Genomic DNA, 23344 nt, shown 5'->3' on the forward strand with positions numbered 1-23344 from the left:
CTTTCTAACGAGTTTAAAAAGGTTTTCAATGAATTTCAGAGAGTTTTCCAAAAAGTAAGAGAAGATAATGGACCCTCTTCTGAAAAACCAAATTGGCTCTTGTTGGTTTGGTAACGATGGGCTAAAGAATTGACTCTTTAACTCATCAAGGATTCCTGTTTTTTTTTCCGGCATGGTTGAAAACATGAAGGGGAAGTAAAAAACATTAGATGTGTTGCTTTTCTTTCAAACTCACTTCTTGACGCTCTAAACAAAGGCAGTTGACATGTCAGGAACAGGATGCTCATTTGTTCATCAAATGACGGATGTTTATTCAGCATGTGTTTGTACATTAAATCATTTCCTTCAGATCGTCACATATTTTTCATATTATTTAAGCTCTATAGAGACCACAGAGACATTCTAGCCTTTTTATTTATCCGAGGTCTTCCCAGACTTCTATCAGGCAACTGTTTCACAAAGTGACTTTTGTTCCTGTATATTAAAGTCTTGACTTTATGCCGTAGTTGTACAAAAGAGCTCGCAAAATAAGCTTTTGGCTTAAGATCCAGAATTAATACCTTAAAGTACTTTTGCCATAAAATGTTTACACAAGGTACATTTACAGCCCTTTACGTAGACATTTTCATGATTATCCTTTCTTACTTTTTGTGAAAGACAAATTGAGGATTGTCCGTCATCAGTTTCAAATAATTTGTCTTACATAGAGATTTTACAAAATGTGTCAACGTCCAGCGATTTCAAACCTGCACATGCAACGACAGTTTAGTCATCTGGACCTTTGTTGATGTGAGCCGATTATTTTTACTTTTACTCGTGCGTTGAATATGATGTTTAGACTTGAAATAAACCTTACATTTTTCTGCAGTTCAGGTGCAAAAACCCTTTGCGAGTGACGAGCCCCCACTCTGTGTTTGAAAAACGTTGCAGGTGTTGAAACGATCTAACAAAGGTTGCTGCTGGTGGAGGCGGGAGGAAGTGAGGGGAAGCTATCGAACTTGTGTCCTGGTTTCCCTACTAGATAATGATCTCTTGAATGTGTGTGTTTTTTTCCCTCTTCTTCCAGTAACTGTGTGTGCGAGATGAAAGATAGTTTCGGGGCTAGTGCACCGGCGCACATCTGACTGAGGCAGGTGTTAGAAATGTAGATGGCTGGCGGAGACTAAAGACAATACAAATTTGAAGTGAAAACGCTACTGGCACGCCTCCTCTGTTCTTAACACGTGAAGCCCCAGGCCGATAAATTATTCATCCTATTGTGCGTGCGCGTGGCACACTGTTAGTTCTGTAGTCGGAGAGGAGGTGTCTGTTGCACTTAAAGAGTGAGCGCCGCGTCGCTCGGCAGGCCCAGGTCTGTCAGCCTGTCTCTGTCTGTCTCTCTCTGCCTTACACACACACACACACACACACACACACACACACACACACACACACACACAGACACACACACGTAAGAAAAAGCCCTTGTTCTGCCTGAGCCTTTTTAATGATGGGATCAGGGGCGAGAATTGGTGGCTAAAGTGCAGCTCCAGTTGTTTGAAAAGAAAGAGAAACATAGAGCAAGAAGAGTGGGAAAGAGAGAAAGATGGGGTGGGAGGAGGATGCAGGGAGGGGTGTTGGGGGGTGGGGGGGGGGGGTGGGGCTTTGTACACTGGGGGTATTTTTCAAAGCAGTGCAGACTTGAAGCCATTGGGAGGCTCCTTTGACTTTAATCTTAGCTGCTTCTTTGAAAATTATGACCGAGGACCACGGTTGCTTCATTAAAAGACATGTTCTGTTTCTTGTGTAGTTTCAGCCAGATTTTTCTTTTCTGTGCGTGTGATGCTGATTTCAGCTTTCCACCCCGTGGTGCTTCCATTGGCCTCCTGAGCACCTTGCAGTGCGTTGAGGGCCATTCAACTTGGATGCGTGTATGTAAACAGAGCAGTGAGTGTTAATTGAGCAGACACACTTGATTTTCCTCTTACCTCCTGGAGTGGGCACTTCACTTTTTGGAGCGCAAAATCCTCTATGTCTACAAGCTATTGTCATTTCGTAAACATTGACCGGACCTTGTGCCTTCTACTCCATATGTAATGGAACTAATGAGATGGAAATCTTGTGCTTGGGATAGTGGGGCAGGGCATAATAAGTGCAATGTGTAAAGTCCTGTGTGTATTTGGTAACTCTTCTCTGAATAGAAACTTAGCTGAACAGTTTGCTGGAGGAAGTAGCATTTGATGAGTTGGTATTTAATCAAGTATTTGAGTGACACGCTTTACATATTGCCAATTCAAAGCACTACACAACTGTTACACCTTTTTCTGCATCTGAGATAGTAACAGGCATAACAGGGGCGCTCAGTAGCAATATAAGGGGTCACAACATTCTTCCACAATGTTGTGACTCAATGTAAATTCACGCACTGGGACACCAATATTACCTTATCGTGGGGTTCAATATAAAAGTACAATGGTGTAGTAATGGTGAAGCTTCATTATGGCACTGTTGAGGACTTGCAAAGTAAAAAAATGCAGACACTGAGATGAATGTCTTTTGGATCCATTTATGCCTGAACAGAATTAGTCACTCTAATGACAGTATCCATATCAGCCTCCAATACTGCCTAAAATGTGGTAAGGTGTATTGGGTACTGTATGAGTATCCTGGTCAATGCACCAAGCGGTTATTAAAAGTAAGTAAATCCCCCAGAAAACAACAACTTTCAGGTTAATTGTCATGTAGCACTAACAATCAAAAAACAGGTGAGTGCTACCAGTGAGTGTAATCTAAGTCAAAGTGACAGAACAAGTCAGGTATCAGTGTTTTGCTATGAGACATTGCCATGTGTCGCCTTGGTAGAATTAATAATCATTATCAAGTCAGATATTTTATATCAACTCTAAAAAAACTACCTTAATAAAATTTGAAATTGTGTCGTAAAACTTTTCAAAACCTATGAATGAAAATATGTTATATGATATGAATAAACATAAAAAAAAATCATAGTTTTCCAAAATCTCATTCAATCTATCTTAAGGGCTACAATACTTAAAGGTGTTTAACTCTGTACCGATAATATTGAATTGGCTAAGCAAATGTTTAATGAGTTACCGTGAGTGGTTATTGCCCGTTGTCATCTCAACAACCTTTTTATTTTCGTTTTTGTGTTGGACCTGTAGTGACACCATTTTTCTCACAACAAATGTTCATTACATAAAATATACTTTCACACACTCACATTTAGCCCCTTGCTGTCGTATCTCAACCTGTTTGTAGCACAACTCTTACACAAAAAAGGTCACTGCTTCACTATCTCGCCTCCTCTTTGTGCAAGACAAACACACTTGAGCACACAAACGCATGCACACACACACACACACACACACCGTATATATTACAGATTAGATCCAGTGGCAGTAGGAAATGAAGGTAGAGAGATGAGACCTGTGTGAAATGCCACACAAAGTGCTAATCGATCCCTTGCTGCGTTCACATACTGTGAGTGCACAAATCAGGGCACAGCAAGCGGCCTCTAATGACCTGGACCAAGGCACACACACACAGGCGCACACTCACACAGCTCCACAGAATACATAGTGTGTGTATGAATAAATGCACACATATCTTACCTACTCACACACAGCTTAACCAGCTGTCAGCGGCTGAGGCTCAATCCCTTTGCCCTCTGCTCTCTTCATCATCGTCAAACTCTTCTTCCCATCAATCAAGCGTTTTCTCCCTGTGAATATACAGTTCACACGAATGTTGACTGGTAAATGCTTTATGAAGTGCCACATGTACAAATCAAGCCTCTGCAGATCCCCAAAGCTCTGCCAGCAGGAAGCATCTGTAGGTTGTGATCCTCAGTAAACCGTATGTGTTTTAAGCATACTGTACATGCAGTATTCATGCTGTACTAGACACTGTGGATGTACAGTGTGTGTGTGTGTGTGTGTGTGTCTCAGAAAAAAAGCTGCATGCTCAGTTGTTTATATTTATACTTGTGATAATGGGCAAATGCAAACAAATAATTTATCTATGCAAGCTTAAAAGCGTTTTTTTTTTCCCAAAAGGACTTCATGGGCTTTAGGGTTGAGAGTTTTAAACTTGTAATTAATGTGTGACTGAATGAAATAGTTTTAGTGTGTTTTACAGACTTTTTGATCAAACCAAAAATATATGGTAAAAAAAAAAATGAATCAACTTCCTTTCACACCGGTTTCTTATGTTGTTTGTTCAACAGAAATTCTGCTTAAATACAACTTCTTTATTATGTTGGTAGAGTTGGCCATCAGTCCTTTTATATCAATGATGACACAAATTTCTCCAAACTGATTAATTAATGAGAGAAAGCAGGAGCGTTGGCAAAAAAAAAAAGCAAGTCAAATTTAGTCATGCTTATTGTTAAAACAATAACAAAGGATGGTAATATTATCTAAACCATATATTTGAAGTTGTAATAAGAAATGTAGGCTTGTGTATAACCTGTCTGATCGCACCCGTTTACTTTGAGAGTACAGTTCTTACCGTCACTAGAGCAGAGCTATAAGAAAAAGACTTCAGCTACATTAAATGTAGTTTTTTCTTTTACTGGAGTTTCTTTCTTTCTTTTTGCAATTGTGATTGTATTCACTTCTGTGGTACTGTAGCTACATTTATTTTATTTATCACTAAGTCACTATCACTAAGTTTCTTCTTATCAGAAACACATGAACCTACCGTGTGGAGCGTCTATGATCCCACAGTATAAACTTGTGTTTTTCCTTCTGAAAATACAGCAGAGCGCAGTAAGTCGAGGTCAGGTGTTTTATGTATCTACTCCGTGTTTATCAAATGGACTCAAAAATTACAATTTTCACAGTGCAGTTAATAAAAGCCAAACTGTCCTTCTGTGTGTGTACATGAAACAAACAAAGAGACATGCGGGGGCCCTTTGATCAGTCAATCCATAAACAAAACCCAGATGCAGAAGCGCCCTGCAATCGGGTATGTGCAGATCAAACTGCGTCAAATCATCAGCGGGCAAATAATAAGCTCTTGTTCTGTGAAGGGCAGCAGTCACAGCAGCACCATCAATTAGACTCCACAGTTTGTGTCTTTTTTTCTTTTTTCTCTTTTCAACTGATTGTGAGCCGAGCGAGTCTCACTCTTCTTTGTCTCCTACCATACCTTCAAACTTTACATTATTTGGAAGATGAATGCATATTGTGTTTGAAAATTGATGAAATGAAAAGTGATGAAGGGCCTAAATCACAAAAACTGGCATGTTGATGCATGAATGTTTTTTTCTTAACACCTGAAGTTTGCGCCCATATTTTTGGAAATCACAGCTGTCTTGACGAGACGTCTGCATAAGGCATTGTTTTTAAAGAAATGGATGTCCTGCTGCTGTTGTTTGAATTGTTGATATTGCGTCCCTGATTGGGCGGCCACATAGGTAGAAGCTTCCCAACTATGGATGAAGTTTGCAACATCTTTTTTTATTCTTATCTGCTCCTTCTTGTTAGTGCATTCCTCACGCTGCACACAAGAGAATTACCCTCAAACAAGTCGGTCCTCTTTGTTTTGAGCTCTATGGGGACCCCCCTTTGCAAAAAAATAATGTTTTGGAAGGCAAGCCAAACCAATGTGCGGGGAGAGAGCATGGAATCAATAGTGTCTTCTTTTCTTACTTGATTTAAATGAGGGCTACCAGCTCTGAAGTTCCTTCTTGCCATGTTCATCTTGAAAGAATGTGCGCTGGTTGCACCGACTCCAAAGCCCAGCGCAGTTACCATTGGCATATTAATAATTTAATGCAAATAATCATTGAGTATGCAGTTTGTGTGTGAATTTGAGCTGAAAGACAAAAGTAGAAAGTGGGGCCTCACATTGCGTTGAGGAAAATAAAGTGAGATGTTACACAGGCCTCTTTCTAGCGTCTCCGCGGGTGGATGCTGAAATGAATCCCCTCAAGAGTTGTACCATCTCATCTAGCTTTCTCTGATTTAGATCCCATCAACACTTCTCATTTCAGGCTGCCATAATACAAGATGTCAAAGAGTAATGTGACAAGGTTTCTCAGTGTAAACAGGCACAGAGTTTCTCTTAGTTTGAATTGTGCCCTCCATGACCCCTGGTTACCCAACTTGGGGTTATTTAGGTGTCGCCGTCAGCGTGTACATGCTGACATTTGTGTTTGAAGAGGTGAAAGTTATAGATGCTAGTTTGTTAGGGGTTGTTGATGGGGTTGTTAGACGTCACACAGACACAGAAACATATATTATATTAAAGCTTCTCCTAACCATGCTTACTCTCAGGCTTCAACTCACACAACATTCCCTCAGTCCCATCACACTGTCAATAATTCATGTCAGGGATTTCATGGGATTCAGCACACACTTTTGCCCACATTGATGGCAAATTTCTTTTATTTACACGCGGCCTGTAATAAAAAAAAAAAAAAGAAGCCCCACATAACTCTGTACTTAGTCTGTAGGCTAATTTCTGAGGGAGAAAGTCGGGGGTTGGTGGTGGTGTTTTGGAGCCGTGGAAAAGCCAGTGGGGCTTTGGTTGTACTAACGGTCCCAGGGCGGCTTTCCTCAGCCTCCCTGCTTATCTCTTTCATTACAGGTCGCTCTTTTCTTCCTCACCCTCGTTCTCGTTTCAATGTGGAGGCAGGCGTTTTAGGTTTCTAAGTCTACACAATGGTTTTCAGTCATGTTAATAAGAAAAAAAAAAATACATGTTTTGACTTTTCCACTTTCTGTTGCACAATCTTTAGCCAGAAAGATGCTCTACTTTCCATGAAAAGTGACTAAAAGTATTACAAATAGACATGTACAATTACAAGTAGGGCTGGGCGATATGAACTCAAATCAACATCACGATGAATCGAACATTTAACCTTGATTACCATTAATGAACGATTATTTTGTTGTTGTTGTTTTGCCCTCATAGTTCACTGACATGTTCTCTACTGTAAATATGCTCAACTATTAAAGCTGGGATATATTTTTTCATGAAAGAGTGCAAATATCTGATGAACTATTTTGTGGTTATTTATTGAATATTTCAAACTGAAATCAAAGCATCGCTTGAAATGAAAACGACACATTTGAGTTTTAAAGTAGAAATAAACTTCTTTAAAGGTCCCATATTATGCTTTTTTTGGTTTTATATGCCCTTTAGTGTGTTTTCCAAGTGTCCTGTGCATGTTTAGGCACATCTATGTGCAAAAATTCAAAGTCCGCGGAAACGTGGCTTCTCCTACGTCCTCCTGTTAGCTGTAGCATTAGCTGCATGTAACGCTCGGTTCTAGCCCCCCTCGATAAAAATGTGTCAGTGCGGCGTCATTGTCAGTGTGAGATCACTGATCTAAGCCCATTGGCTCGTTGTGGCAAGCCCTGCACCAATAACGACAGAGCGGATCGGCAGACCAATCAGAGCAGACTTGGCCCACGTGGGGTCTAACAGTGTGGGCTCAGCAGAGTGTAGCTGACAGACTCAGAGCGGAGAGGGAGCAAGAAGGAGCAATACATGAAAACAGACACTTTTTTCGGACTTTAGCTATTGTGAACGTACAAAAGTAGGTACATAGATTAAATATACGAACCCCAAAAAGGGCATAATATGGGCTCTTTAAGACAGTAGAAAATGAATAACTTGCATTTCTTGCAAACAGTTTTTCCGCAGTGTTTACATTTTACTTATATTTGTTCGGTGTCGTCTGCTCTAAAGACAAAATGTATCCAAACGACCGACATTGCTTCCATGTCGCTGAATAATCGACAAGGACAAGATTACGTCGGTTATAGTTTCTGAATGTCGGTTTTGATTAATTTTCGATTAATTTCCCAGCCCTAAGAACAAGTACAAAAGCATACCACAATAAGTTCAGTACTAGAGTAAATGTATTTGTTCATTTCTGATAATGGTTTTTAGTGGCATCGTACCAAACAGTTTGTGGCTGTATTGGGGCTGGTAAGCCACTGACAGATAGACCATAACCTTAATTTTGGACCCTGCTCAACCCTCCCCGGGCCAAATGGTGCAATTGGAACTGACTCATACTCGCAATTTTCTTCTACACAAAATTAGACGGAAACCATGGGTCAACAGAGTTCCACATCCCGAGCTGTTAAGACTCAGCCTTCACAGTCACTCACTTCAGTGTCAATTTCCCCTTTTCCATGTTTTTTATTTGCACAGTTGGAACATGCATTCATTCATATTTTCAATCACGCTTATCATGGGGTGTCGATCAGTGTAGGTTTTTTTTATTAGATATTGTGTTTAAATTAAATCAAAACTTGAGAATGTTATTCTCCATTTGACTGCGACCTAAAAATGATAAGCTTTTCATTTGCCCCCAGCAGCATTATTGGCCCATCAACTAGGCTTAGTCCAGAATAAGACTTTTTACATGTACAATATATGTGAAGATGAGCCTTTCATTAAGTCTTCCTGTTTGTAAAAAGGTTTGAATGCTCTGTGTTTTGCACCTTTCCATGACACTAAGTAAAAATAATTAAAATGCAAATGTTTAAGGCCTCTTAAGTCCGGATGATCATAAGGTGCTCTAACCAGAGCAGGAAAATAGTCGTAAAGTGGTTTTATCACCTGCTATAACAATCAATTAAAATACAATATGCAAAGAACGTGTGTGTATGTGTGCTCGCTGCGATAGTGTGGAATGAATCAGCGAGTGCCCGTGGACATTGTCATATGGACATATTAGCAGCAGCACTGGATTCCTTAGTGTTTTATGTGTATAATTTCCCCCTGATAGTGATGGTGGTGGTAGTTATGGTGTTGTGTGTGTGTGTGTGTGTGTGAGAGAGAGAGAAATAGAAGGAGAAAGAGAGAGAATGGGAGAGCTAGAGAGGTGATGTGGAAGGATGAGGGAGGCCGAGACAGGAGAGCTGCCCCCAGTAATGAGGCCCTTTTATGGGCTTTAATTTGTCCCGCTCCCCTGGGAGACTGATGGATGGCTCTCTTTATGCTCACTCTCTTTCTTTCCCCCATCTGTGATACAGAGGATTTATTTATACCCTGATATTACCTCTCTAACAAGTGCTGCCTTGCCATTACTGCCGCCTGATTCTTCCATCCTGATAGATAGATAAATAGATAGATAGATGGATGGATAGATGGATGGATGGATGGATGGATAGATAGATAGTTTCTAGCATCCACTGTGTGTGTTTCTATATGTGTGTGTTAAGATGTTTGCAGGCTCGCCCCTCTGTCTGAGTCTGATTCTTACCATATTCTTTTCTTTTTCAGTTTATTTGTTTCTTTTCTGTGCAGGGGGGGGGTGGGAAAACAAAACATTTTTGCCCCTGGGCAATTCATTGCAAATTCTGGCTGACTCCTGCTCGCTTTGACTCCAGGGAAATGGAATTTAAAAAACTAGCTTAAAAGTTTATCACCGGTTGGCAGTTTTGGCAAGTGATAAAAATGACCAGTTGGAGAGGCAGATTTAGGTTGACAGCCACGCGGGGATGAAAATAGCACGCTGCATACGTTTACCTCGGTTGTTTCAAAGGATCGGGCACCACACTGGCAGGGCTGCCGATGCCCATGTTCATCCATTCATCCACAGCTCAGGGGCTTGTCACTGCAAAAAAAAAAAAAAAAAACTTCAAGGGGAGAGGTTCAAGCCACACCAAACATTCTGTATCAACAAACAACGCATCATCATACATAAATGCAGATCTATAATATAGCCTTTATTGTTTGTTTTGGACAATGTAAGGTATAAGTCATTACGATGCTCACCCACAGTAAGAAGTGAAAAACAGAATGCTTTACGCGGCTAAAGGCCTGAGAGGTTTTATTTGAACCTTTATTTATCCAAGAGTTTTCCGTAGATTAAAGATTGATTCCTCCTTTTAAATTCCAAACAGACATGTTTTCATGACATTTGTTTATCCATACCATCATGAGATACAATTTTACTCAAATTTTACTTAAAACAACTGTAAAGAGTTGGACCTTGACTTGCACCAGGATAAGAAATCTGAGTGGGAGTTCTGTCGGGATGCATGGAGCTAGCACTTGCTGCAATGCTAACTTACCACCATTGCTAACATTACCTCAATTGCTCATTTCCTTTACTCGACACTGGTCATTTGGGTTGTAGACCATCATTTGGTTTGAGTTATAAGGCCTGCAGGGAGGGGCAACTTGTCTCGGTGTTCCGCCAAACACTCCCAAAACCAAATGTTTTGAATTAGGCTTTATAGAAGATCGCATTTTGGTGGTTTGGCTGCAGGTTTTCCTGAGGCTGTTCTCACCATACCCCTGCTCAGGTCTCTGAAGATGGACAATATCCTATGTAGGAGTGAGACCAGGAAGTTATCAGACCACATAATAATCAACGCTGCACACTGTACAAAAACACAACTTTATAACATACACAGCTTCGAGAAATGGTGTCTGTTTGAACGATAGCTCTGCTGAATTAGTCGTGCAGCTAACGATACTGTAAGCTGTATGCCGGGCACGGGCAATGGACTACAGACTGCCGGTAGATTGCAGTTGTCAAGCCTGGGGATTGAAAAGTGGGGCCACATGCATCTCTCCCCGCAGGTTATAACTCAAACCTCCTGTCCACTCGAAACCAGCCATTTGGGCTTCGGACCGTTGGCTGGTTTCGAGTAAAGGGGGGGAAGGGGTTAGCTATGGAGCTCAGTTAGCTCTGCAACTAACACTATAGCTGCATGCATGAGGAGCACTACTGTTGAACACTGGATTCACACAATTTGCTTAATTCAGATTTTTTGTCTTTTTGATCATTTTTTATCAACACTTGCTTCTGCTTTTGAATGAATATCATTTCTGAATTTGCTGCACGTTTTCCTAATTTATGTCGTTTCAGCCCTTTTAGTTCGGTTGCCCTTGTCGGCCTCTGTATTTAGGTCTGATTCGGGGATCAGTGAGTCCGCACATTGTAAAATCGGACTGTTTAAAATGAGTGACATGGAAGGCATTTTGTTCTGTTCTTGGAGGCATTGAGAAGCTGTTTGTATTTACATTATATCATCAGTATATTTATAATCCTGATCATATGCCTAACGATCGGGCATCCCTACAAACATTAGATTCTCTATACCACATTTAAGTCTGCCTCCTCATTGCTTCGCTGTTCACACCTCTCCGCCTCCTCCTTAAATCCAAGTGTAGTTTTTATGTGTCTTTGAACATTTCTTCATGTTCATCAAATGTTGTGTATATCATTATTCAAAGGGTGAAAATAATATAAGAATGGCTCGAACAATCAGATATGTGATGATGGACTTGTTTGGACTTATTCGACTTATTTTGGACTTATTTTATTGTTAAACTGACGATCTAAACAGTACTAATAATAATAGCAGCTTGGTTTAAATGATCATGTTTGTGAAGATTTATAATATTTATTTTGATACAGCAAACTTTGATTGACCTGTTTGATGGAGGCCATGATAATTGAGTTTTGTTATAACAGTGGAGTAAAAAAAGAATAGCTGCTGGCAATCTGCACTGTTTAATGTCTGCCACGATGCCATCAAAAAATCTTCTTTACAGTCTGAGCTCAGTTTTCTTGAAGATGAATCACACCTTTTTACCTTTTTCTATCTATCTTCTATTCTTCCCGCCTCCCTTCAACTCACATAAATGAAACAGCAGGAGGAGAACCAGAAGAAGAAGGAGAGTAAACAGAACAAAAATATTGGGTTTTGCCTTCTTTCTGTCTCTGTCTGCCCCTCTAGATATGTGATCGCTAACATCTACTGCATGCATGGAGGGGCTGGCCGATGCTTTGGCACGTAGATTGTCAAATCACACCTCTGAGTAGCTCTCAGCACACTTAGCTCAAGGCCCCTCCAGCTTACATAATCCTCTGATCTGTGTGCTGCTGGAGCCAGGCCAGCTGAGGATTGACAAACACGCTGAGCTAGAAATGAGACACGCCACACTGTCTTACGGGGCGTAAAGGGAGAGCAGTGACGACAGCCATTGTGAGTGCTAACCCTGTCCGACAAGGATGTCTATTTTAATCCAATATCCCACTGTGCCATGAGTCAAAGATGAAGACTGAAAATGCCTCAAATCTCTCCCTCGCCACGTCCTGAACCCTTTTTTGTGAACAAACCTTTAACCCTCCTTTAACCCCCTTCCCTTAACCCTCAAAGTGCCACAGAACACCTCTCCTATATTTTGTGCCCAACATTTTAAAAACATTTTCAGTAGATTAAAGCAAGAACGTGTAAGACTACATTTTAAGAAAAATCTATGATATGGGGTGCAGGTAGCATAGTGGTTAGCGTGCGCCCCATGTACGGAGGATATAGTCCTCCATGCGGGCAGCCCAGGTTTGATTCCGACAAGTGGCTCCTTTCCCGCATGTTATTCCCCACTCTCTCTCTCTCTCCCTGATTTCCCACACTATCCACTGTCCTATCTCTAAAATAAAAGCACAAAAAGCCCCAAAAAAAATCTTTAAAAATAAAAAATCTATGATAATTGTCTGCTTCTGTTGTTATTCTGTTTTACTTTTCTAACCAAAATCTGCAAATTCCACTTATGTAGTATAAACATTTAAGCTGCAGTTGGGTTTTATCGAATGAAATCAACTTGTATTGAAAATAACTTGTAATGTTTTTGAAATAGTGCTGTGCGTTTTGATTGAAAGGATCATCAAGGATGCATTTTCCTTCGATATAAGAAAGCCGAGTGGTCTCCTTTTCATCCCTATATCTTCCATCCATCCTCCCCCCCCCCCCCGACCCTCAGCCCTGTTTGGCTGGTGAGCAGGGGAAGCCCACTTGCAGAGCCCCCTTGGCACTTCTTTTCAACTTCACAGTGTCCTGTGGTTGAGCTTGGATCCACTACAGAAAGCCATCTGCCCACTGTGATCGCTCACTAAAGTGTCTTAATTAAGCCTCTTTGCCTTTTGTGTTGTTTCCCCCCTCCTTTCAGATGGACAGAAATCAGAAAACGCCCAACCCCACGTGTAGGATATCCTGCGTGAGATGAACGGAAGAGAAAGCTGGACTTATTTGCACACGAATCCACGTGATATAGCTTGGTGAGTCATGTCACACAATCTGACAGATATTGTCGTTCTCTGAAATGTCTGGGCTGTAGGGATTTTATTTTTTTGTTCAGCAGCTCACATGAGAGCTCCGGCCTCACTGATCTGCTACCATTTGCATGTCGAACACACCGTTTCCTCCTTGATGTAGACGCGGAACACTGGACCTTGAAGCTGTGGCACATCGCTGAGCCAAAGTTACCCTACACACATTCAAACACACACAGATGTACAGAGTCACACACTCACACATACCGAGGGAGCCTCTGTCATCCAGCGTCCTGTTCCGTGTCTTCATTTCAGGGCTGCTGATGAGACGTGTTGTGTCGGGGAAACTCTCAGGAGCTGCAGATCTGTCTGTGGTTGTTCAGCTTTCATCACCTTTTGATCCTCGGAAAAAGAACTGAACTGATGTTGTTTTACAACCTGCGCTCTGTGCTAGCCGAGTCCACTTGTTTTTAGTGAATCCCTTTTAGCCTGCCAATGGTTTAAAAAGTCAGTCTGCTGTTGGCAGCTTGAGAATGATGAATATAAAGTTTTAACTTATTTATTGATACAACTGTCATGCCTTAAAGGCATGTGATAATGGTCAGGTTCAGTCAACTCAGTATTATTAGTAATTACATCCTTATTGGCACTTTCACTCCTGATGATTTCAACCCTGGCTCCTAAAATGACTACAGACATGCAGTCAGCGAAGACAGGCTAGTTCCCATCTGAATCAGATATTCTTCGATTTTAAACCGTTTAGTATTTCATATAAACTGGTATTTCTGTATTTACTACACCTTCTTCTGAATTCTTTATTCCATTTGTTTAGAAAATTAATAGATCAGACTTTAGGGTGATAGGGGCCTTTATGTCTTATTCACTGTCAGTGCAGTTGAGAGAAACATTTTGAGCATGCTCACTTTGATGCTGTATTCTTTTTTTGTTTTGTATTGTTAACAACTTTTGTTCGCGTTACCTTCAGTCAGGAATTTAAGCGCAGTTTGATTTGACTTTGTAAACAACAGAACTTTAACAAACGCTCTGAGGAATACAGGATTGATGATCTTGTATTTAGGAATTAAACTTAAAGTTAATGTGATGTTTCTGAGTCAGATTGTTCATCTTTCAGGTCTCTGCATTTTGATTCTATACTGAATAATCACATGGAAATCAACCTCTAGTTGAACATTCTTTTAGCTGGGGAATGATCAACCAAAATGTGATGTATGTATTTTACATCTTTCCAATTTGATTCAGAGCAGCTTGATTTAAAATGTTACCATTTTAAATCAAGCTGCTCTGAATTTACCATTTTTTCCCCTGAAACCAGATGCACTGGTAACATCTTGTTTCTGATGTCTCAAGGCCTGATTGATCCCTCATTTGTCACCGTCACAGAATAGAATCCAAAAGTACGTCGAACTGCTCTTTTTTTCCTTTCACTTCCTCCCTCTTTCTTTCCTCCACAGTCTTTCTTTCACCATCCATTACGAGTGTGTGACAGGTTACAGACGGGTTGAGAGGGGAGAACAATGTGTTGTGACCCTCAGTATTGCCCTCCAGCTCAGCGCCTGGCTTCGGCTTCTTCTCCCAGCAGGCCGTGGGGGGCCTGGCCGCCGCCCCTCTGCCCGCCTCCCTCCCCTTCCTCACCCCTCCACCACCACCACCACCACCACCACCACCACCACCACCAGAATCAATCGCTCTGCGACACCAAACAAACGATCCACTGAAGCCCATGCATCACAGTACAGTGCACCACCAACAATGACCAGCCATGTGGTTGAGAACTGAGTGGGGGCAGAGGGGGCGAGAGAAAGCTGGAGAGTTATTACAGGTAAATATAAAAATGAAATGTGTGGGACAAGAAAGCAGAGAGAGGAGAAAAAAGCAAGTTTTGCCCGCACATTGGTGCTGAACATTTTGAAGATGTGATTACTAATTGCCCTGCCAATATTGTGATTACAGATCAAATTGCAATTATTTTTCTTCCAAACCCCAGGCCTGTACTTGTGGGTTCAGGCTGAATCATTTAAAGTTAATACGAGACAGAGGCAGCTACTTATTTTGTATACGTTTTTTTATTGATGGTAGTGATTAAGTGGTAATGGGAACACATTACTGGTTTAGGAGCTGAATGGTACATGTTTGTTATTCTATGATATCATTAAAAACTTAGTCATGTAATGTTTCATATTCATCAGTTCAAAGTGGTAAAAATGTACTTAAATACAGTTACTCAAGTCCAGGTCTAAAGTACACTATTGAGATCCTTCCATTTTATGCAACTCTAAAGTTCTAAGCAGCAAAATATTGAACTTTTTTCACTACACTTCATTTATCTGGCGTATTCACACAGACTTGTGAGTTTAAAGAGTACATTGTAAACACATACTCAGTAACCAGCAGTAACAGTTAATTTAGTGCTACCTACTGACAACATCAGTAAAATGCCTCTTACATGCTTACATGAAATGCTGAGTTTTTATTAATGATTATAATAAAATATAATGATTATGAGTATTACCTGGTGATATAACACTGACAATAAGCAGTCTGCTCCTCAAACTTAGTTTTTTTTTTTTTTGCGTAAGTGAGAACATTTACATTTTCTGTGAGTTTATGTTGCCGTGTATACCCCTTGAAAAATGTTTGCCTGGCTGACAGGCACCAGCTGATGTCTTATAGTAATATGCTTCTCAAAAAGGATACATTTTAATGAAACATGTACAGGCCCAATAATGAAGAACATTTACATGACATGTGTTTTCCTTTAACTTTTTTCACTAGGGTAGTTTGGAACGTGAGCTCCTTAAAAACAGTAAATTACCGTTTTCTGCATTTCAAGTGGAGTTGTTTTTTTCCCCCTGCTTGACCGAGCCAGGCAGCTGTATTCAGTCTTTGTGCTAAGCTAACCGTCACTGATGGTAAATGTAATGAACAGATATGAAAGTAAAAAGTCCCCACTGATCAAGCATATGTTTCCCCCAATACCCAATCGTTAATCCGTTCTGTGTACAAAGTCAGCAGTCGCTAACTCACCCTCTGCAGCTTAAACACTGTTCATTGTGTAAGGCGGTATGCAGATTGTAGCTCGTGTGTCGAACAACGGAAAATGAGTCTTCGCTTTAATTACATCCTGGTGAATCAGCGAGCATATGAGGTCCTCTCTGGTCAGCCACTGCTATTGTTTACTTCATGTGTTACTCTTACTCCCAGAGGTCCCCTTGGAGCTCAGTGCCCTTCCTCAAACCTCCCCCACACTCACACTCACACTCTTTCACACAAACACACACACACACACACACACACACACACACACTCTCCCAGTCTACTATGACAAAATTGTGTTAATTTACCCAGCCAGTAGTATTAACCATATTATATCAAATAACTGCCACAGACAATTGGGCGGCCAGCTTGGTGACTTCATTTTAATTGATTTTCTTACATGCTCTCAGGCGCGGATGATTTGGTTTCCCTCTGACACTATGTTTATTAAAGGCATATTGCATAAAGGAATAAATAGATATTGTTGGTTAGATTTATATGAGCTTTGAGAGAATGCAGAGACTTGCCCCTTGTTTTAATATCAGCCGGGCTTTTAAGTGTTTAGTTTGATTAGAGTCAATATGTTTGCTTAACCTCAAGGCCAAAGGGACACCTCAGCATGTGTGTGTGTGAGTGTACGAGGATGTGTACATAAATGTGTTTGTTTTTATAAGGAACTGGAGATATGTTTACATTTATTCAAAAGCTGTCCATCACAGCGATAGTGTCAGCTACCTAGGTGTGCTGACTTCATTGGAATATGTAACACAGGGAGTCAATAGAGCCGCTGTTTGTTAGCCAGAAACTGTTTTTATTTTCTGTCTTTTCTTCAAGTGGGATGGCTGCGAGGAGACCCCAGGACCATTTCATCTCGAACATCCTTTACCAGCTGTCGCAGTCTTAAAGGCATGCTGTTCAGCCCACAGAAAATCCCACTAATCATCTTTTTGTGTTTGAGGGCACAATATGCTGAAACAGGCAGGGTGCACCCACACACACACCCACACACACACATACACACACACATATATATATATATATACACGTATACACACACAAACACACATGCACACACACATAGAGACCCTGTCAGTCTGCTGCTCTCTTGTCCCCATGCCCTGAGGGGGAAACAGAGAGAGGAGAGAGGAGGGGGGTTTAGTATAATCACTTGTTAGAGGTCTGGCTCTGTCCTCCCTACTCTCCTTTCTCTCCTCCTCTCAGGAACCTCTTCACTCCTCGACCAACTCTTCTGTCCATCTACCAGTCAGTACAGCCGTTCTCTTTTTCTCTGTTAACCTCTGACTACTTCCTGTTTGTCTGCTCTTCTTCCTTCCCTGTCTTTAAATGCCTCTTTCTTTCTGTCCTTCTCACACACTCTCTCTTTCTTTCTCCAACTTTCTGACTCTTTTATACTGATAGCTTGTACTGATAGCTTATACCACATAAGAAAAAGTAAGTATTATAAATCAGGTTTGAAACCGTATTGGTGAATCTGTTTGTGTTATACTGAAGCATATTCCAGGCCAAAATATGTAGAGGACTACTAAACCAAATAACAATTTGTTTTTTGATACCTTGTTCAGTTGTATATTTCATAAAGACAGAAAATATTATTGTTTGTTTTAGTTTGTAGTTTGTTTACACTGTTAACACGTGACCATTAGGCTCCTTGGGGTTAAAAGTGCAGAAAATGTCGACACAGCTTTGTCATCATATACAAATATAGTTAAACTACTTATATTTAGTTAAAATATGTCCTAAATCAAGTTGCTATGTCGCAATACAACAGTACAGTGCTTGTGTCAGTTTATACATTTTATACAAAATGTTCCATATTGTATTACATTTATTCATGACATTTGTCTTGACATTGTTCTTAGAAGTCACCTTTTCATTTAGGACCTTTCATTTATCAATGTTTGTTATATGAACCACAGTCTCTCAAATTATTTCTTAATCTACAGAAACACAGAGTCAGTGACAGTTTATGTCTTCACACAGTTACATGGAGGAACTGAGGTCCAAGAGATTGGGAAGTCCGACCTACCAAGGGATGAAACGAATCAGCTTTAGACACCCCTCTGTTCTCAGAGCATTAAATTAACCTCAATCTATTCATTATGATTGAAATGTAAGGGAGGGACTTATTTAGTCTCATTCTGTGAATTTGGAGTGTATCACATTGTAAACAAAAACAAATAAATCCTGTATCTTTGCACTTCATTCAGTCCAGTTGAATACTTACACAGGCAGTCTAAGTCGAGTGAACAATAAGTCCTCTCACTAATTTCTCCTCTCAATGACTTTATGAGTTAACAGCCAATGCATCATTCTTCTCATTGACTAATGTCCTGCTTCATTTTGTCCTTTCCGCGTTTCCGTCGCCCGCCGTGCAACACTGATTAATGCCATCACAGCAAATTAGATAGCCAAGGAACAACATGTTTATCATTTTCAAGCATTAAGAAAAGTTCTTTCTTGCCTCGTTCCCTTCAGTGCATTCAAAGCAGTAGGCACATCAGGGTGATGTATGTATGTGCAGTATAGAGGGGGAAATATTAATTGGATAAATTGGCCAGAGATGTGTCCTTTCTTTTAAAGGTTGTGAGACAGAGGACAAGAGTTGGGAGTCAGGTACCTCCAAGTAATGATGTCATTCTTTACTGTACACACTGACTCAGATTTTGAAGGACCCGTTTGAACAGTTACACAAAGGATTTCTAAGATCTCTGTTGATTTTTTCTGCAGAGTTTTGTTGGTCTACTTGATTGTTGCCCTTATATATTTGACCAACAATAGCTAAATATAATACTTATATACTGTATAGTATTTTTTAAAGACGTGGAAATCTCCACTTGGACTGTTGAGAGAAGTGTATGCAAAAGTGCCTTAAACCTGCATTCTCTCTAATGGCCAGCAAGGGGCGACTGTATTGTTTTAAAAAGAAGTCCATTTTAAGAACAGTCTTAAGAAAACACTACCAGACATGACTCTGGATTTACAGCCTAACAGTAGCTTAGCAATCATATCTTATTTAAGTAACCAAATTCCATGCACAACTTTTGTTGTGTAATGATGAAATCAAAAGAGCTGGGTATCAGTTAATCCCGTTAATATTGAAGTGACGTTGACGTTAACCAGTATTATTAAAAAACATCAACTTTTTGCAATGTCAATAGATTTGAGATCTTGTTAGGCCATAATGCCTATGAGAACTAAAAGTTACACTTGTGTCTGTATTTAAAATATATGTATAATAGGAACTTGTTTGATTTATCACCACTGTCTTCACTCTAGCTGCGCTCCATAAGTATCTTCATGTAGGTCAAGAAGGTCACAATAAAAGCGCACATCGCAGAGACGCTCATTTTGGCTCGTTATTCAATGTGCTCTTTAAAGCACAGGAGGCACTATGCTCTTGCTCAGGATTTCCGCGATACATCTCACCATGTAAGAGCAGTGTTTAGACGTGAACGGACACCAGATTTACCAGAAGTTAAAGGTTTCACAAATTGTTTACAAATTAACGTGCATGGTAAACATTTGTCAAAAATTAGTGCAGATAATTAACAATTTAGAGATTAACGCACGTGTGCCCTGCTCTGGAAAATCGGTCTTTTCTAGCAGACTTTTTCTGGCCAAAGCCATGTTATAACTGCTGTTTAAAAAACCTACAAGCTGTCATGGAAGGAAATAACAATAGTGTGAACTGATTATTAGCAACAGTGACTTGAAAAAATGTGAGTTCAGAATACATAGTCAGTTACTGTATTAATAATTTTTATGGTCATTAGGCTAGCTCATTTTGACTGCAGATACAACATATACACATCTTTATAGTTATGCCATTACTTACAAAATTATTTCGATTTTGATCTTTTTTATCGAATGTTGTCTCTTCAGTTTAGAACAGTGGTTTCTAACTTGGAGTTAAGGACTTGTTGTTTAGGACTTCCCAACAGGTCATATGTAAAAGTGAGAAATCTGTTTGTGTTTTTATCTTTTCAAAAGATCCTAATGCTAAACTGTGCTTTAAAACCTTGTTGGCCGAATGAGGTACAATAGTAGCCTCAGGTATTGACAGAAGGAGAGCAAGCAAGGAGATATTCTCATATCATTTTCATCCTCATATCATGCTGTGAACGTAGCCTGGCATTGGTATGTTCTTACCCAATGTTCCCTCTCCCAGGCTGTATATCACATCATAAAGAATACATAAACCCCCTCTCCAAAAAAAGAAAAACTACCCAGTCTCCAAGGCATCAGTGCTGAGCCCTGTTCTCTAAGTCTGCACAGAAAAAGAGCTCAAACAAAGAACTTTCCTTAGAAAGAAAAACAACATCGCTCAAACAAAAAAACAAAAAAAAAATCCAGAGACAATGCTAATAACTGTGAAATATGAATGGTGACTTGACATATTTGCAAATGCGCTGAGAGGCGCCCTACTAAACGCGATAAAATGGGAAACCAATGGCGTGGAAGAAAGCGGTTGTGGGCCCCCATCTCTCGCCATTAGATGTTCAGTGGAAGCTGTCAACAGAAGGCGCATTTGCCTGCCAAGCTCCCTCTCTGACTGAGCTCTGTGCCTGCAGCACGCCCCGAGCTCCTCTTTGAGTCAAAGGCTTCATTTCACTTCTTTTAGCCTCATTCGCATGTGCTGCTACACAAAAACCCAGCTCGCTCGCAGCCTGCCTCTTGTGTGTGTGTGTGTGTGTGTGTGTGTGTGATGCTTTGTGTCTATGTGTGTGTTCTCATGCTTGTGTGTGTGTCTGTGTGTTGCCTTGAATTTTTGCACATGTGAACATGTGTGTAAATCACTTGGTGATGCCTGGATCCTCACTCTGTGCTCTGACGGCCAAAAAGCTACAGTGACAGGAACACAGAAAGAGACCAGAGGGCAGAGTCCATCATTACACATTTTCTGCTGCTATTAGCATAGAGCTAGCTCTTTTTAACTGAAAAACACACTCAGCTGGTTCTCTCCGTGATCCATTCATTATTATACCACAAATAGCTCAATTCATTTGACACTGGTAACTTGAGGAGTTGTCCGATCTTGTACAGCAGTCACCAACTTGGGAGTCAGTACTTCCTAACAAATAGTAACATAACGATGTACAAGAGTTATACAGCAAATTAATGACAATTGGCCAAAAGTGTACATTGTTTAACTTAGAAGTGGCACAAACCAAAAAAGGTTGAGAAACTTTGTTTTCAGCACAATTAGGAAGAAAGGATACCCTGAAGTTGCCAAAAGTTTACCACTGCAGTAAGTCCAAGCTGATGTGAGAACGCAGCAGGATTTTATCCTTATCTGGAGAATTCACCTCAAGCGAGTGTGAGGAGGTGGTGACATTTATTCCCTGCGATAAGTTCCAACCATAGACTATATTCACGGGACAGGTGATATCTCTCTGCACGTAATTAAACGGCTGCATTACATGTTCTGTACGCCAGTATGTTCTTCTCCGCTCTTTTGTTGATATATTGTTATTCTGTAAAACTACAAATAGCATTATTATAAAGTCTAATACTCATTATAGCGGACTCTGTTGCTTCATCCGCCACTCACGTGTCATTCCTTTTCCGTCTAGTCTTGCCTCAGGAGACCCGCAAGTGCCGCCAACCCCCCTCCCGTCTGACTTGGAGTCTCCCGCTGTGAGGTGCATAATGTAAACAAATGGTTCAGGAGGATTTCAGGGGCAGTCCTGAAACTCTTGACATTGCACAATTGAAAACCGTTTTTAAGTATAAAAATAACCTCCATGACTTAATAACAAATAGTAATGTTTAGACGCATCCATATGGGTCCCAAATATTACCATGATTCATGCATTTTCTTTTTACTTTATTTATCTGCAAGGGGATTATACCTAATACGACATGCTTCACACACACATATGGGCCTGAAATACACACAAGCACAGACAGGGCCTATGGTCATGCATTAATGGAGAGATTTCAGATTGAGGTGCCCCAGGCGGTTGGGGGCACCTCGGCAGTGTTTGGGAAGTAAATCCACCGTAACATCTGGCCTATATGACTGTTGAAACAACCAACTCAAACATAGATTTGTGGTGCAAATACAACTTTGACAAGTACTTTCCCCTGTTTTTTTTTCATTCCTGTCTCCTTATATTTTAGTAAACATATAACACTTGCAGACTGGAAGGATTTAAACAAAAAATAACATGGTTGACATTGTCATGTCATTGCATCAAGAAAATCCAAATCTCCATAACTAATACCAGAAGTGAATTGTTTCAAAAATAAGTGACGACAGATGTGGAAAAATAGCTGATCAAGTGCAAAGGCCACACTACAGTGTTTCTGCTGAGAAATCTTTTTTTTACAATCTGCCTTTTCCTGAAGATATTTGTAATTATGAATGTTTCCCACATTTTAAAAATCAAACAATGTCAAAAACTTAAAGAAATCTTGAATTGAAACCAAAAAGCCCTGAACACTGGCATGAGTGTATGACTTCCTAACACCATAGCTGTCCTCTGGCCAGTCTCTTTGGCTAGCAGCCCAAGGGTCAGACCAGTGGAGTGGAAGTTGAAGAGGGCTGTTTGAACGTAATAGGTTTTGACTGGCATGTGTTTCACGCTTCACCGCACCATTGATTGAGCGCTTGTTTGCTAAATCACTGCTGGTTTCCCCTGTCTGGTAGGCCTGTGACACGTGTGGTGTGTGTGGTCACTTCAGCGCGGTGGAGGGAAAGAGAAGAGCAGGTGCAACTGTGGTGACCCAGAGAGGACAGAAGTTAAAAATGACAAGGAGAAAAGCTTAAAATAAATGACACGGAAAGCAAATGATTTATGTTTTCAAACTCACTAAAACAGGAATCAATCCCCTAATTCATCCAGAAATCTTAGCTCTTTGGTCTCCTCCTCCAAAGACACTCAGGTTCATAACACCCCTCCTCCTCCTCCTAGTCTTTCTCTCTCCCATTTCACTCCTCCTCAGCCCCCCACCCCCATTTAAGACATGCTTTTTACAGCTCAGAGGATGTGGCAGAGGAGGGAGGGTGGTGTCATGGGTCAATGTCACTCAGCCTGCCGTCCACTCAACGGATGAATATCTCTTAGAGAAGACTTCCTATTAGCTGACTTTTGTTTTGGCACTTACAAACATATCCGGCAGACCCTAACTATATACTAACGTTGAATAAACTACAAAACAGTTGAAAATGTTGTGTGTTATGTCAAGCACAGATGGTTCATGTATGGGTTATATATATATATATATATATAT

At 40.5% G+C, this 23344-nt stretch overlaps 1 long non-coding RNA gene across 3 annotated transcripts in view; it reads left to right on the plus strand.

Moving 5' to 3' along the window:
* The window catches only part of LOC132989550 (uncharacterized), a 185759-nt gene that overhangs the window by 104225 nt on the left and 58190 nt on the right, over positions 1 to 23344 (plus strand). For 2 of the 3 annotated variants that reach the window (XR_009675925.1, XR_009675922.1), the window contains exon 3: positions 12931 to 13039. This is a non-coding gene — a long non-coding RNA (uncharacterized LOC132989550). Of the gene's footprint in view, positions 1 to 12930; positions 13040 to 14505; positions 15164 to 23344 lie in introns of those variants that run through there. The other variant, XR_009675924.1, reaches the window with a different exon arrangement.

This window comes from Labrus mixtus, chromosome 2 (assembly GCF_963584025.1).
Source record: "Labrus mixtus chromosome 2, fLabMix1.1, whole genome shotgun sequence".
In the NCBI taxonomy this organism is placed as follows: Eukaryota; Metazoa; Chordata; class Actinopteri; order Labriformes; family Labridae; genus Labrus; species Labrus mixtus.